Here is a 14,668-nt window from a genome sequence, read left to right as displayed (position 1 = left end):
TGAAAAGTGAGAATAGCGGGCAGGTCATGCCGATTTTATTTTGAGAATTTTGAGAAAGTTTGATAGGACGAATGAGATTCGGACCTTGTTATGGTGTTTCATGGATCGAGACATTCTCTGGTGTCATTTGGGGATTGGGAGATCCCGAGAACTTATAGGATTTGCGATAAGACTAAAAAGGATATTATTTTGAAAAGAAAACTCATAAGACATTAAACAACCTCTAAATCTTCAATTAATGATAATAAACTCGAAAGGAAGCTTCGGATGCAAATCTTAGTCTTTGGAAAACGAGAAGTGTCGTCGGATCCAATCGTTGAGGAAGCTGAGAAGTGTTGAGTATGTTGATGCTCTTGTGCTGTTGGAGTAGCTATGCGTTGTTGGGCTATCCTGGGGATAAGTCCGGGAAACCGTTAGTTTCCGAGAGTGTAATACTCTGTGCTAGTTGAGCAGTTGTGACCATCGGATTGAGATGAGTCGGATGATTTGGAGATCATCATGAGTTACTATGTTGATGTGAAGAAGTGTCTTTTGTCGCAGAATCGACTTTACCTTAGGGTAAGCTTTTAGAGACATTAATTTAGCTAGAACACGTGGCGACGTGTCGAGTGAGGTCGGAGACGTTGTTTGGCTAATCACTGCATTGCATGCACTCATTAAGTGGTTTAAACACGGCGAGATACCTGACCACGGCGGATTCCAAAATTGGTTATAAGACCAGGATTTCCGCGTAAGAGCGCTACTAGGTGACTCTTAGTAGCAGACCGAAATGGCAGACCTACGGGTTATGGCTGATCTGGCTACCTTGGTTTGGTGTAAGAGACACGCGGGCAGAATGGTCCCACCGTTGCTGGTGCTAGGATTGATCCGGTTGATGTTCATCCCAGAGGCACGCGAGCAGAATGGTCCCACCGTTGCTGGTGCTAGGATTGACTCGTTTGATGTCCATACCTATGTTTGGTGTAAGAGGCACGCGGGCAGAATGGTCCCACCGTTGCTGGTGCTAGGATTGATCCGTTTGATGTCCATCCGTTCCGGATTGCATATTGGTTGACTGGGTTAACCTGCATATCATTTCATGCAACATGCATACTGACTTAGTTGATGAGTGTGTTTGATACTTGGTAGTTCTACTTGATGCATGTTAACTGTGATTTACAGTCGTTATATTCTTTGTGGAATAATGCAACCCTAGGATGTTATCCCTAGTTATAAGCCTAAGTGGCTAATCTTTTATCGGTATCTATTGGTGGTATTATTTATATAATTCTTTGGAGTTGACCCTCGCGTCTTCTGTGTGTGCTTTGGCGAACAAACGCCCTTTGTCAGATGTCTTCGGCGGGCTGATTCATGATGGTTCATCCTTCGGGAGGAACTAGGGTTGAGATGCGGGAACTGGAGCGTATCGCGGTTGTGAGAGGAGGACGGATGGTGTACATAGACTAGGTCGTTCTGGATTTCGAATCCGGACGACGATCATGCTAGCATGTAGGTTTTAGTGCTGGTGTGAGCTCCTCGAGATGGGATTAGTGTAGGAGTAGAGTCTTAGCTCTGAACATCATTTGTTTTCTTTGGGGACAGGGTAGTTTCCCACCTATAGCTTTTTGTGTGGTTTCTTTACGGGAATCACAGAGAGTTGGTTGGACATAGGAGATCTTGTTTCAGGCCGATGGGCCAGCTCATTCTCAGTTTTGAGGGATGGTGTTGCGGACACTTCACCCTTTTCATTTGGTTTGTATATATTGCCTACGGGCGCTACTCTTCTATTACCCGTCACTGGAGGTTTACTCGTGACGAGGTTGCTCCTTACAGCGGGGGCTGTATTATATATTGTACATTAGTTCTGTTGCTTTTCGCTTTTGGGTTTTATTTAATTCAGTCTTGTCTTAGTTATTATCAAAAAAAAAAATATTCACGTTTTTCCGCATTAAGTTTACTTTTGGTTACTAAAGTGACGCCACCGAAATCGGGGTGTTACAACATCAGGTCTTTTACAACGCACCATATCCCGCAGGAACAATTGGCCATCACTGTGCATGGCTCCTCTCACATTCCAGGATAGAATTTTAAATTCTTCAAATCCAATCATTAAACTACTAATTGAATGTGACCTCTTTGACCCAGAGGTGGAGCATGAGGTGCATGATGATCATTCGCCTCCTGGGGTGGCACCACCCCCTTCTCTGGACATTGGAACATTTTGTTCTGGCAAACATTGCATGTGTTCCTGCGCTTTTTCTTCAACAAATTGTTGGACTCCAAATACCACAGGTTTAGTGGGGTCACCAACTTTTAATACTATATTTCTTGAAGGCATTTTTAATTATCATTAATTTTTCTTACATGAGGTTGGAAGTGTAAGTAACATATGATGCACTTATTCTCATAGAGTCATAGTATTCAGAGGAAGAAAAAAGTGTTTTGGAATTTTTCTTTGACTATCTATTTTGAATTATTGCTGCCACACGCTTAAAATTATTTTTCAGGGGTCAAATTGTTTGGCAGGACTCTGGGTTATGCATGACATTGCTGTCACACTACTACACCATTTTTTGCTGCTAATTCTCAAGCAGGTGGCCACTAAAAGCATGTATGGAGGGTCATTGCAGTTGGGTTCCTTTATTTATTAAAAGTTCAGACATAAAAAAGTAACATGTTAGATATATGGCTACTTGATACATGAAGAATCATGTTAAAAGCATACCAGAAAAGGAGACACAAAAATAAAACAAAACTGAAAGGGAAAGAGCTAGCTTTGTTCCTAAATCAATTATATGTGTACCATCAATTATAAGATTTTCAATGGTAAGTAATTTAATAGGACGCAAGTCTCAATTTTCTAACTCCTATTTTTTCATGTTTATGGCTATAATTGGTAACATGTGGTGCATAAATGGGTCTTTTATTTACATTTATCATGGTGGTTAGAGAAAATTTCAAACCAACAGAATTAAAAAATCCATCATGGTGTTTTAGAATTTGCTTCTCTCATTCCCTCAATGATTAGCTTATTTTTTGATACAAATAATTAGATTATCTCAGCATGAAGAATAAAATTAAAAAAAAAAAACTGCTGGTTTGGAAGGAAATTTCATTTGATATTTTAATTAGAAATCAAAGTTAGAAACTCAATTCATAGTGTGATACCTTCTTACTTCATCAAATATATACCTTAAAATAGGTTCATCAGTTTGCTCAGCAAGGTTGGACGAAATATACAATTTAGAAGCCTATAAGTTAACAATGTGCTCTACTGATGCAGGGTTGGAGGAAAAACATAAACAGACTGAGGTTGAGTTGGTGCAGATGAGAAAAGAGAGAGCCCTAGTCCATGGAACAAGCACAGAGTGAGTGTGATGATTTAAGAGCTAAGGTTGAGTTTTTCTTCACCAACTAAACCCGGCCTATCTCAAGGTTGAAGAGAAGGGGTAAGAAGAGACAATTCTAATATTGATACTCAGATACATGAGCACACTCATGAGCTGGCAGAGCCTTCTAGAGGAGCTATTTTACTTGATTGCCACAGTTGAGAATCCTATCTTTACGTGACCATCTTTGATTTTGATACACGATTAAAGCAACAGGATTGATATTGAAATCTGATCAGCTTCCGGATTGGGTTTGATGTGAAGAATGTGGTTTTATTCCTTGAATTATAATATAGTTTTTGGCATGCTCTGTGCTCTAATGAAATATCATGTTTGCCAGGTTTTTTGTTTCTCCAATTGAGATGAATTGATAGTGAATAGTCTAATGCGGTGAATCCATATTATTGTGTCTGTTACCCGTTTGTAATGGGAATTGTAATGGGTTTTGAGCTATGTATTATTTGACGAGGATTTCATATCACTTTGTTTAAGATGAGTTTAATCCCATTGCTGATTTGTGTGATGACCTTTGTGTGATGACCTTTGAGACTTACACGATATCGCTTAAGTCGGTGTTACGATCTATCAGGAAAAATTTGATGTAGGCTTGATTGGTTTTCTCTATCTACTTCTCATTTGTAAGAAAATTTGGATTTGTTATTTTATTTTTGTTACAATTCTCTATCTGCCAACTTTCTCTTGCTATGTTCCTTTCCAAGTTTTAGAAGTTGGCAGGTTACTCAAGAATGCATCCCTATACCTACCTTTGGTTGACTTTTTTAACCTTAAAAGATTTCCTGTACTGTACTGCATAGTAGTTAACTCTTAAAATTTTAGATAATTATTTTCATAAATTCATTAGTAAAGCAATATAAAAAGAATGAGTTTAATGGTTGTGCACTGTTATTCTAAAAATGTTTTATACTGACATATAATAATTGAGTGTCATATATTTTGTAGGTACCCTGTAATATTGATTCAAACTTGGATGACTTGGAATAAACACAATAATGTCATACTTTATGATTTATCTTTCACAATCTTGATTTGTTCTACTATCACATTCATTTTTTTAGGATTAATATGTTGGTAATTCCTTATATCTATGATTTGTACTATTGTCTTCAAGTTCAAGAAGAATGTGAAACAAGTTCCTGTTGATCTCAATTAGACTTAGAAGAGAAGTCTTTTTGTCCACTTTGCTTAGCATTTCTGACTTTTTTATTTCATCTGTTGTTTAATATATTTTTATTAATCAATGTATTAATTGACGTATCAAATACAATAGACATATTCCTCGTGCAACGCGCAAGTAAAAAAACACTAGTATATTAAAAAAGAATAACTTCCATCACGCTAATTTAATGAGGTGCCACTCCTAGATTAATTCTCCTTTGAGCTTCTCTTCTTTTGACATGTGACACGCCTTAATTACTAAATAAAATCTTGACATATTTTATTTCAAAATCAAATCAATCTTGACCTATTTTGATTTAAAACCAAATCATCCAAAAAAATTATTACTGATGCGATATTTTTTTTATATCTTCAAGTTCATGAGTTGGAAATTTAATTTGAATAATTTCTCTTCTGTTGTGTTATTTTATCTTGAAACCGAATTTTAAAAGATTTGCCCTAATTATCTAAGATTTACCTAGATTACTCCTTACTAAATTTATTTCCAAAACAAATCTTGAAACCGTTTTCATTACCTCTTTAAATTATGAAAAGTCACAAGCCTAATTTACTACATATTTACAGGAATCCCGTAAATTTTCTTTTATTTTTTCTCATTATCCACAATTAAAAATAAAATATGTAGTGTTGAGATTATAATCCATTAAAATTTTAAAAAATTTTTCCTCAAATACAATAGACATATTCCCGTGCAATGAGTGGGAAAAAAACACTAGTTTAAACACAAATAAATATTTCGCGCTGGAGGAGATGAAGAATGAGCTTGTTGATCCTCACCTTGCCTCCCATCTTAAATTAAGAAATCAGATACTACCAATATAATATAGCTTATCAAAAAAAAAAAATACTACCAATATACGAGCCAAGATATTATTGATACTATCAGCGCAGTTATTTTAAAGAAAGTGTAATTCGTAATGAGTTTTACATTACTGAGGAGTACTTGGGTAATGGCAAAAGGAGCTTCGCGTGATGTCTTTCATCAATCCTCATGAATCATCTGCTGCAACTGCCTTGTTCAAGGCTTTTTGTAAGTTTATTTATAGTTGGGAGTATGCATGACATGTTTTGGAAATGCCTTTGAAAAAAAAGTACTCACTCTTATGATTTCTTTTGGAAAAGATTGTATAATTATTTTAGCAGGTTATTAGCTGTGACCACTGAAAGTAGGGGTGTTACAAGAAGCAAGTCGCGAGGAAGAAGGTTGAAGCCGCTAAGGAAGTCTGAGTTCGAAACTTATGGGAGGATTTAGTGAAACTTCCTCTTCATTTTTTTGGATCTGGAAGGCGAAACAGGTTCAAGCCACTGAAGCTTAGGTGCAATTATTGAGTTGAAACTCCCCTTGTAGCATGAGGGACACCAATTAACCATGGAAGAGTGTTTTATGGTGTGGGTTGTACAAGGTACCTCATAACAACCTACTTTTAACTCCTTATAGTTGTGAATTAACTATGTTTTCCACTTTTTCAGGTATATGGTAAGAAGTAGTGCAGGTTCTTTAAATGGTTAGACGAAGTTGATGGTTTTCTAGGGGTATAGGAAAGACAAGCTTGTAGGAGTACTAAGAAGGAAAATTGTTGAGATGAGGAAGACACAAAGGCAGTTGCATGTGTGCTTGGCAATTGCCATGTTCGCAATGTTGTTGCTACTAGTTTTGTATGTAACCAAGTAGGGGAAATGAAACATATGGGTTATGGTAAGAAATTTTTTCTTAATAAATGTAATTGTGTCCTCCATTCCTCTAGTGCGTCTGCTTCGAGTTCGTCATCTTCTTCGCATCTATGAGCTCTTTTCTGCCGCCAGCTCTGCTTCCTCCTTTCTTTTTTAGGTTATGCAATTTCGATCCCTAGGGTTTCATAATTGGGGAAAATGGTTTATGTTGGCTGGTTGGAGGGTCAGGTGGAAGGCATGTGCGTCTCTCTCTCACTCTCTAGTGGCAGTGCCACATTCCCAGAGACTTGCCACATAAGCCTCCTTCGTTAATAATTAGACAGAAAGACTAACGTCGCAAATGAAAGGGAATATGAGAGACTAGTCTTGTAATTAAATTAGACTAATGACTAAAACTAAGGCCCAGTTCGGGGTGGTTGTTAGTTTTAAGTTTTGAAAATTTTCAAAACAAAAATTGGTTTTAGTTTTATTTTTTAATATTTTAACAACTCTTGCAACCCCACATAAGAGAAATTCGCATCTGCCCTAGTCAATAAAAAAAAATCTTCTAATCATGGCTTGTAAGATACACATATATGGCTGTAAAAAAAAACTACACATATAAATTATAACAAAACTGCATTTCTTAAATATACTTTCATGGTCGCACATAAAATTGGAGGATTGCAGTATTCCACCGACTGGCATGGCGTTGTCATCCGTTCGATGCCATTTCTATCCAAATTACAGGAGGCGTGATGACAAGAAATATTGGATGAAGGAAGAGAGATAAAAAGTGCCTACTTGGCTGTGGAGATTTAAACCAGAGCAACTGACTTCCGCAAGTACGGGGCACTTTCAAAAAACGAAACCAAAATGGAGAAACCTTTTTTTCTGGTTCTGCAAATTAAAGTAAAACCGTTTAGAAAGTTTGGTAAAAACCAGTTCGAAACCAATTTATCCGAACGTGTTTCGTTTTGAAAAAGACATTTGAAAATCATAAACCATAAACTTACAACCACCCCGAACAGAGTTGGCCATGTGAAAAATAAAATAAAAAATTCCAAAGTCAAAACGGACAAAGCGGGAAAGCACGTTACCCCAGTAATGATATATACAACCTCATTTTTAAAACACTTCATTTTCACCTCTTTTTATTTCTATCTCTCTCCTCTTACCATCTATCACATCTTATACTTTCTCTCTCTCGCATCATTCCACCTCTTCAAAAGAGAGGTGTGTAAGTAACATTACTCCACGTTACCCAAAAGGCCAAAACCGATCAAAGTTCCTTACAGCTACCACTTCAAAGTTTCAACTTCAACTCAACCAAACCCGAAACACAGAACCGGGTCGATCTCTGACACAGGATGGGTCCTCCTCTAACCCTAAGAATTCCACCAAGAACCTCCCACGGTCTAAGACTTGAGCTCAGATCTGCATTTTGTTCTTCCAAAGGTTATTTTAAATTGTGACTGCATATTGATTTTCAACTTGGTGAGTAATTGCTACCCGAAAGCAAAAATAATTTATTCTTGTTCATTATAGGTAGCTGAATTCATGGCCAAGAAAAGTGATATTTCATATTGTGAAATACAGGACATGACCTCTAACTCCCATGGAGTTACTTCTTGCAAAGATACCTTCTCATTCTCAACACCATGTTTATTTACCCATTTTATCAATTGTGGTTTGTAGCTAGGAAAGAGACAATTTATTTATGCATAGAAATTTCAGTGGTGTGATAAGAAGAGATACCTGTCCCTCCCTGTGGTCTAACTGAACTTTTGGTTAATAAATTAGACAAGGATGGAATTAGTCTTTGGGTTTTGAAACCAGAAGTTGGTTTCTTCTAAACTTGCTACTCTTCTTCCCTGTACAATATAAACATCAAAATGCAAATCAGTTATATCTTTCACCTTTTATAGCAAGCATGAAAAGATCAATTGGTAATGTATCTTCAAATTGCTTCTATAACGTCCATTATCTAGTAAAAAATATAACTTGATTATTTGATGCTTATGTCATTATAGAATAAAAAGGGAGTTTTCTGTTAACTTGAAGCTAACCAGTAACAAGCTTATTCATTTATTTTTTAGATTGCTTGTAGTTTCTCATCTTGTTTTGTTCTCTGTCGGAGAAATTGAATGGATGGCGAGTCCTTTCTTTGAACAATATCAGATATTAATTTCAGCATGATCCTTATCTTCATAGTTGTGCTCTTAAGGTGTCTTTAGAGTTGCTCGTAATTAAGATGTGCATGATTCAGTTCTTAGAATCCATTTTCTTGACACATGTACAAGTTAATGACCCTATAAGCATGCTGCATTTTAATGATAATATTTAATATGAGGTTGTTGCTGCAGTTCGTGATGGCTTAAAGGCATGGGAGACATTGAAAAACAGAGCACGTGACCACTGAAGCTCAAGTATGTTTCGGTTCCTCTGCCCTCAAAATTCACTGAAATAATATATTCAAATATGACTGTTAGATATGTTATTTTCTCTAATTTCAGTGTGTTAAGTGTGAGATAGCAATTAACTTATAACTGTGTTGGTTTCATTTTCTGAAGTTCTATTGAGACTTTTATTGTTAGGCTTAAGTAAGATAGAGACATATAGCCTAGGATATCTTGTAAAGTGCATATATGAAGATACTCTTCTGCCAACTTGTACCTGTTCTACAAGTCCAACAATGTTTCTCAGATATTGAAACTGCCAAGTACAAATATGAACATTTAGTTGTTTTGTTTACCTTCAAAGGCTAAGAAATGAGTACTATGCTGGCATTGTGGTGAAACGGTTAGAAACCGATCGCATGGTTGATACATTACAAATATATTGAAAAAAGTCATTTGGTACCTAGTTTCATTGAGTAATTTAGGCACTTATCTTGATTAACCTATAAATAGGAGTTCACGGAACCTCTCCTCCTCCCCATATTTGTATAAATTATAAATACTGATTGCTTTAATGGCCAATAAAGTTTGAACTTTCTATTTGTTCGTGAGAAAGAGATTCAAACTTTCTTTTTGTTCATCTCTCATTTTGAACAGCGTCACTAGAGTCAGGTCCTACATTAAAATCAGAACAACAATTGATTCTTCAGCATTAGAATCAACTTGTCTTTGTAGAGTATACTTCTGTCTGTAATTGCATAACTCATCCTGTTAGGCTTGGTTGCTGGAACGTTTATGGATTTCTTCTCTAGGTCTTTCCAATGGAATTCCCATTGCCTTTACTTGAGCAGGAGCGACGAGGGTGGACTTATTCTTGGTAAAATGTCTCCAATCACATTTGGGATCTTTCTTGTGCTCATTAAGCAATTTGGTGAAGATGAATCCATTAGAAATAAAAGCATTATTTTTCTTTAGCATCTTGTCCAGATGGATGTGCATTTGATAGACCACATTAATCTTATGCTACTTCATGGCATGACAAATGTAGAACACATCCTTGTCAAAAACATAGACCACAAAGACATCCCTAGGAAAGAAAACTAGTAAATAACCCTAATATAAACTGATAAATATTCTAATTATTATTTGAATTTTTTTTCTTAAACCCATTATTTTAGTTCCTTATTTTTTTATTTTTTTTCGAACAGTTTAGTTCCTTAACTTTTTATTATTATGTCAATTTTGTACATAAAAATAATTAACCCTAATCCAAATATACTTTAACATTTAAAGAAAAAAGTTAATTTTTTAATTTACAAAATATCCTTATTTATTTATTTGATTACTTTCTATTTTTAATAACTATTAATATGATATATTAAAATGCTTTAGTTCTTTTAATTTTAGTGTTTAAGACTTTCAAAAATTAGTGTTTAAGGAAATGAACTACTCTCCAAAATAGAGCCGTTAGCTATCTGGCGCCATGACGCGCGTTCTTTCTCTCTCTCTCTCTCTGTTTCGTTCCATAAATAAACCAAACCCTTAGTTTTGATTTCACAAGTGAAGCAAAGCAGTGAGTGATATCAAAAAAACCAAACCTTTGTTTTGATCCTGTCCTGTCTCTCACAAACATCAAACATGGAAAAGAAGCTCAAGAAGTGCGACTATGATGGTTGGTTTTTCTTTCTTTTCTTTTCTTTTCTTTTTTGTTTGTTTGTTTCAGTCATGAGTAGTTCTTCTTCCTTTCTCTTTCCACACACACATTGCCACTGTTCTTGTGTTCCAAGTTACCAGTTGATTTCAAGTTTTCATTTTTTTGTTTTTGTTGGCATGTGGTTAGGGTTTCAGTTTCCAAGACTGACTTTTTTAATGAGCATGTAAAAGTTGATGAAATTGAACTAGTTAAACAAATTATTAGGTTTGGGGTTGCCACATCTGCTACTGTTAAAACACGCTGTTTTGGCATAAATCTCATGTAATATGTGGCTTTGCTGTTATTTATGTGCATATCCTACTAGATCCTTAATTGTTAAGCTGTTATAACAAAATCACTGGACCAATTTGTTAGGAATGGATGTGAGTGACTTAAAACTGAATACAGTAATCAGCTAGTCTCAGGTTTTCAGTTTAATTCGATGAATATATTAATGATGGATCAATTATTCTCCACTCACATGTTAACAACTTAATATATCACAAAATTATGGGAATTCTCTGGTGCCCTTTACTATTCTTAGTTAGAAATTTGATCAAGTATAACTGACTGCAGAATCTAACTAGTTTTATATCGCAAGTTATTTCTTTGGATTTAGTAATCAGCTTATAAGACACACATATAAACGCCACCTGAAAGATATTCCAATTAGTGATATGATTGAGAATGGACAATTTTAGAAGAATCCAAGTTTTGGATATTCATATTGGTTTTTCTTTTCCTTTTTGTTTGTTTATTTCAATCATGAGTAGTTCTTCCTTTCTATTTCCACACGCTGCTACTGTTCTTGTGTGTCAAGTTACCAGTATTAATTTGATCTTCAAAATTGATACAAAGTTTTCATTTTTATTGTTTCTCTTCATCTACCATCATGCGTTCCCATGATTTGGTTGGCATATGGTTAGGATTTCAGTTTGTGATGCACATGCTAGAGTAGTTTGAAAGTTTTGAGAGCATTCACTTGGGAATTCCTTAGTGCCCTTTACTATTCTTAGTGGCATCTCAGATTAGTTCTTACAAAATTATACTGAGTAACTGAATACAGGAAACTGCACATCATTTGTGGGTTTTACCTAGACATCTAGATTCAGCAACCAACCCATTTCTTGTTAAGCATGTGTCCCTGGTAGTTGTAAAAGTTTACTGTCACAACTGAAGGGCAGAGAATTTAGTGCTTATAAGACACCCTTAAAACCACCATGATATTATGATTGCTATGAGAATGGACAATTTTAGAAGAACAAGTGTTCATCTGAATTGCACTGATAGATGTAAGAGGTTATGTTAGGCTGGACTATGGAAAAAAATTTAGATTAACAAATTTACACTATCTGTAATAAGAAAGAAGAAATGTTTTAGGTTCTGTCAACATCTTTATTGGCTTCCAATCCCTTATGCTATTTTCTCTATCTTCTGATGTTCTGATTTCATAGAATTGGGAAATTTTGGAAAGCAAGCGCATCTTATGTCTTCCTTGTAAATTATGTTATCATGTTTTATTTGTTACTCATTCTGACTCTCTTTCTTTAACTTGCTTCAGTAACTTCCTGTTGTTTAGTAAGAGATGCTCTAAACTTGCTTCGTGAAAGGAAGGATGGATACGACATAGTGATCAGTGATGAAAACATATCTGACATGGATGGGTTGACACTTCTTGAGCATGTTAGACTCGAGATGGATGTTCCTGTCATTAGTAAGTTTTCTCGCAATTATGTAATTCAAGTTCTTTGTTGAATGATATCATTGTAATCTTTTTAACATTGATTCAAATTCCATGCTCTGACATTTCATTCCCTTCAAAATGTTATTCAGTGATGTCTAAGGATGGAGAAACAAGCAGAGTGATGAAATGCGTTCAACTTGGAGTGTGTGATTATCTCATCAAGCCTATACAGATCAAAGAACTGAAAAATATATGGCTGCATGTATTAAGAAAAAGGATACATGAGGCTAGGGAATTTGAAAGTTATGAGAGCATTCACTTGATGAGAAATGGATCAGAACTGTCTGATTATGGTAACCTGATTGCTGATGAAGATATGACCTCAACCAAGAAAAGAAAAGTTGCAGATAACAGAATTTTTAGATCCATCTTCCACAAAGAAAGCTAGAGTAGTTTGGTATGAAGATCTTCATCACAAGTTTGTTAAAGCGGTGAATCAGATTGGACTTGATAGTAAGTTTATTATCTCTAAAATGGTATTTGGATTCATCATTATGTTCTATAAATCTTTGTCCTATGCCTAAACTAAATTTCCTCAATGTATAAGTGTGACTTCATAGTGATCTTTGATACATAAATCTTTTTCTAACAATTTTTTTTGTTTGTTTTTCAGAAGCTGGTCCCAAGAAAATACTAGATTTGATGAATGTTCCATGGCTGACTAGAGAGAAGATTGCTAGCCACTTGCAGGTAATACATAATATCTTTCATTCTAATTTTTAACAAAAAAGAATGATGTTAATAATTCTTATTACATGTGTGATTCTAACTCATGTATATGCACAGATCTTCACATTAATACAATAGGGTGTAAGTAGTTAACTTCCCAACCAATGGTCCTGTACAAATGTTTCTCGGAAATATTAACATATCTGAAAGTTTAACAATTTGGTTGGCATATGGTTAGGATGTCAGTTTGTGATGCACATGCTAGAGTAGTTTGAAAGTTTTGAGAGCATTCACTTGGGAATTCTTTAGTGCCCTTTACTATTCTTAGTGGCATCTCAGAATAGTTCTTACAAAATTATACTGAGTAACTGAATACAGTAAACTGCACATCATTTGTGGGTTTTACCTAGACATCTAGATTCAGCAACCAACCCATTTCTTGTTAAGCATGTGTCCCTGGCAGTTGTAAAAGTTTACTGTCACAACTGAAGGGCAGAGAATTTAGTGCTTATGAGACACACTTAAAACCACCACTTGAAAGATATTCCAATTAGTGATATTATGATTGCTATGAGAATGGAAAATTTTAGAAGAACAAGTGTTGATCTGAATTGCACTGATAGATGTAAGAGGTTATGTTAGGCTGGACTACGGAAAAAAATTTAGATTAACAAATTTACACTATCTGTAATAAGAAAGAAGAAATGTTTTAGTTCTGTCAACATCTTTATTGGCTTCCAATCCCTTATGCTATTTTCTCTATATTCTGATGTTCTGATTTCATAGAATTGGGAAACTTTGGAAAGCAAGCGCATCTTATGTCTTCCTTGTAAATTTCCGAGAAATTAATTTCTCGGAAATATTAAAATTTAGATGCAAAATCTACTCATTAAAACAAAACAATAGGAATAAAAAGAATATAGATATGTTTGATAAGTTGAAGTTTGAAACTCAGATTCCTTATGGAAAACTTATGTTGTGCAGAAATACCGGCTTTCCTTGAGTAGGCTTCAGAAAGACGACGAACAGAACTCTTCCTCAAAAGGTAGCCTTACATCGTTTGATTGTGCCATCCCAACACAGTACTCTTGGACTGAAGTTCCAAGAATGCAACTCAAAGAACAGAAGTCAATTGTTCAGTTAGAGGATAGCTTCAACCAGTTGCCACCATTACTTGGAAAGCAGCACCAATCACAATCAATTGCTTCAATTAGTTCCACCCCCTCTATAACTGAGGAAGAGGTTCCTGCTTGTATAGAAACAAATCCTTTGTTTTCTGATTACAATAGCAGTTACACCAGTTCTGTGAGTTCCAAAGTGAGTGCAATTGACAGCTTTCCGATTCAGCCTGGAAGCCTTATGATGAGTGATCAACCTTTACAACCCACATCCGCTGCAAATTTAGGCTTGAAAACACTGGGATCTAATCTCAGTTCCATTTCTCATTTGGAGTCTTACCAAAGAAACCTACTTTTGGGAGCTGATACACCTTCTGCTTCTTCGGAGGAGGACTTATATTCTTACAGGATACAAGGTGAATGCTATGATATGAACTTCTGTCTGCAGAGCATAGAGATGCCTGAGTTTTATGACCCAGGGCTTATTACAGAATTTCCGCCTCACTATGATTCAACTGATTATTCAGTTATGGATCAAGGTCTACTCATAGCATGATCCTCTGCTCTTTGCTTCAAATTGAACAAAAATCAAAATTCATGTAAGAGTGGGCAATGAAATGTTACTTGTTGCTAATTATATCTAGCAGTGAAGAATTTTAAAAATAATGTGTGATACTGCAGATTGGTTTTGGGTGAGATTGGTTTGTATATGAACATGTTTTTAGAAAATTTTAAAGTAATGTGTGATACTGCAGATGCTTAAAAGTTTTGTTTTGATTATGAATTAGTTTGAATAATTTGAATGAGCTATATGCTTTATCAAGTTCCAT

At 35.4% G+C, this 14,668-nt stretch overlaps 1 pseudogene; it reads left to right on the top strand.

Moving 5' to 3' along the window:
- The first annotated feature begins 7,476 nt into the window (after positions 1 to 7,476).
- Positions 7,477 to 14,618, top strand: LOC130723899 (two-component response regulator ARR11-like; annotated as a pseudogene).
- Positions 14,619 to 14,668: the final 50 nt, after the last annotated feature.

Source organism: Lotus japonicus, chromosome 6 (genome assembly GCF_012489685.1).
Source record: "Lotus japonicus ecotype B-129 chromosome 6, LjGifu_v1.2".
Lineage (NCBI taxonomy): Eukaryota > Viridiplantae > Streptophyta > Magnoliopsida > Fabales > Fabaceae > Lotus > Lotus japonicus.
The sequence above is the reverse complement of the archived record's forward strand: the minus strand, read 5'-3'. Positions and strand labels throughout refer to the sequence as shown.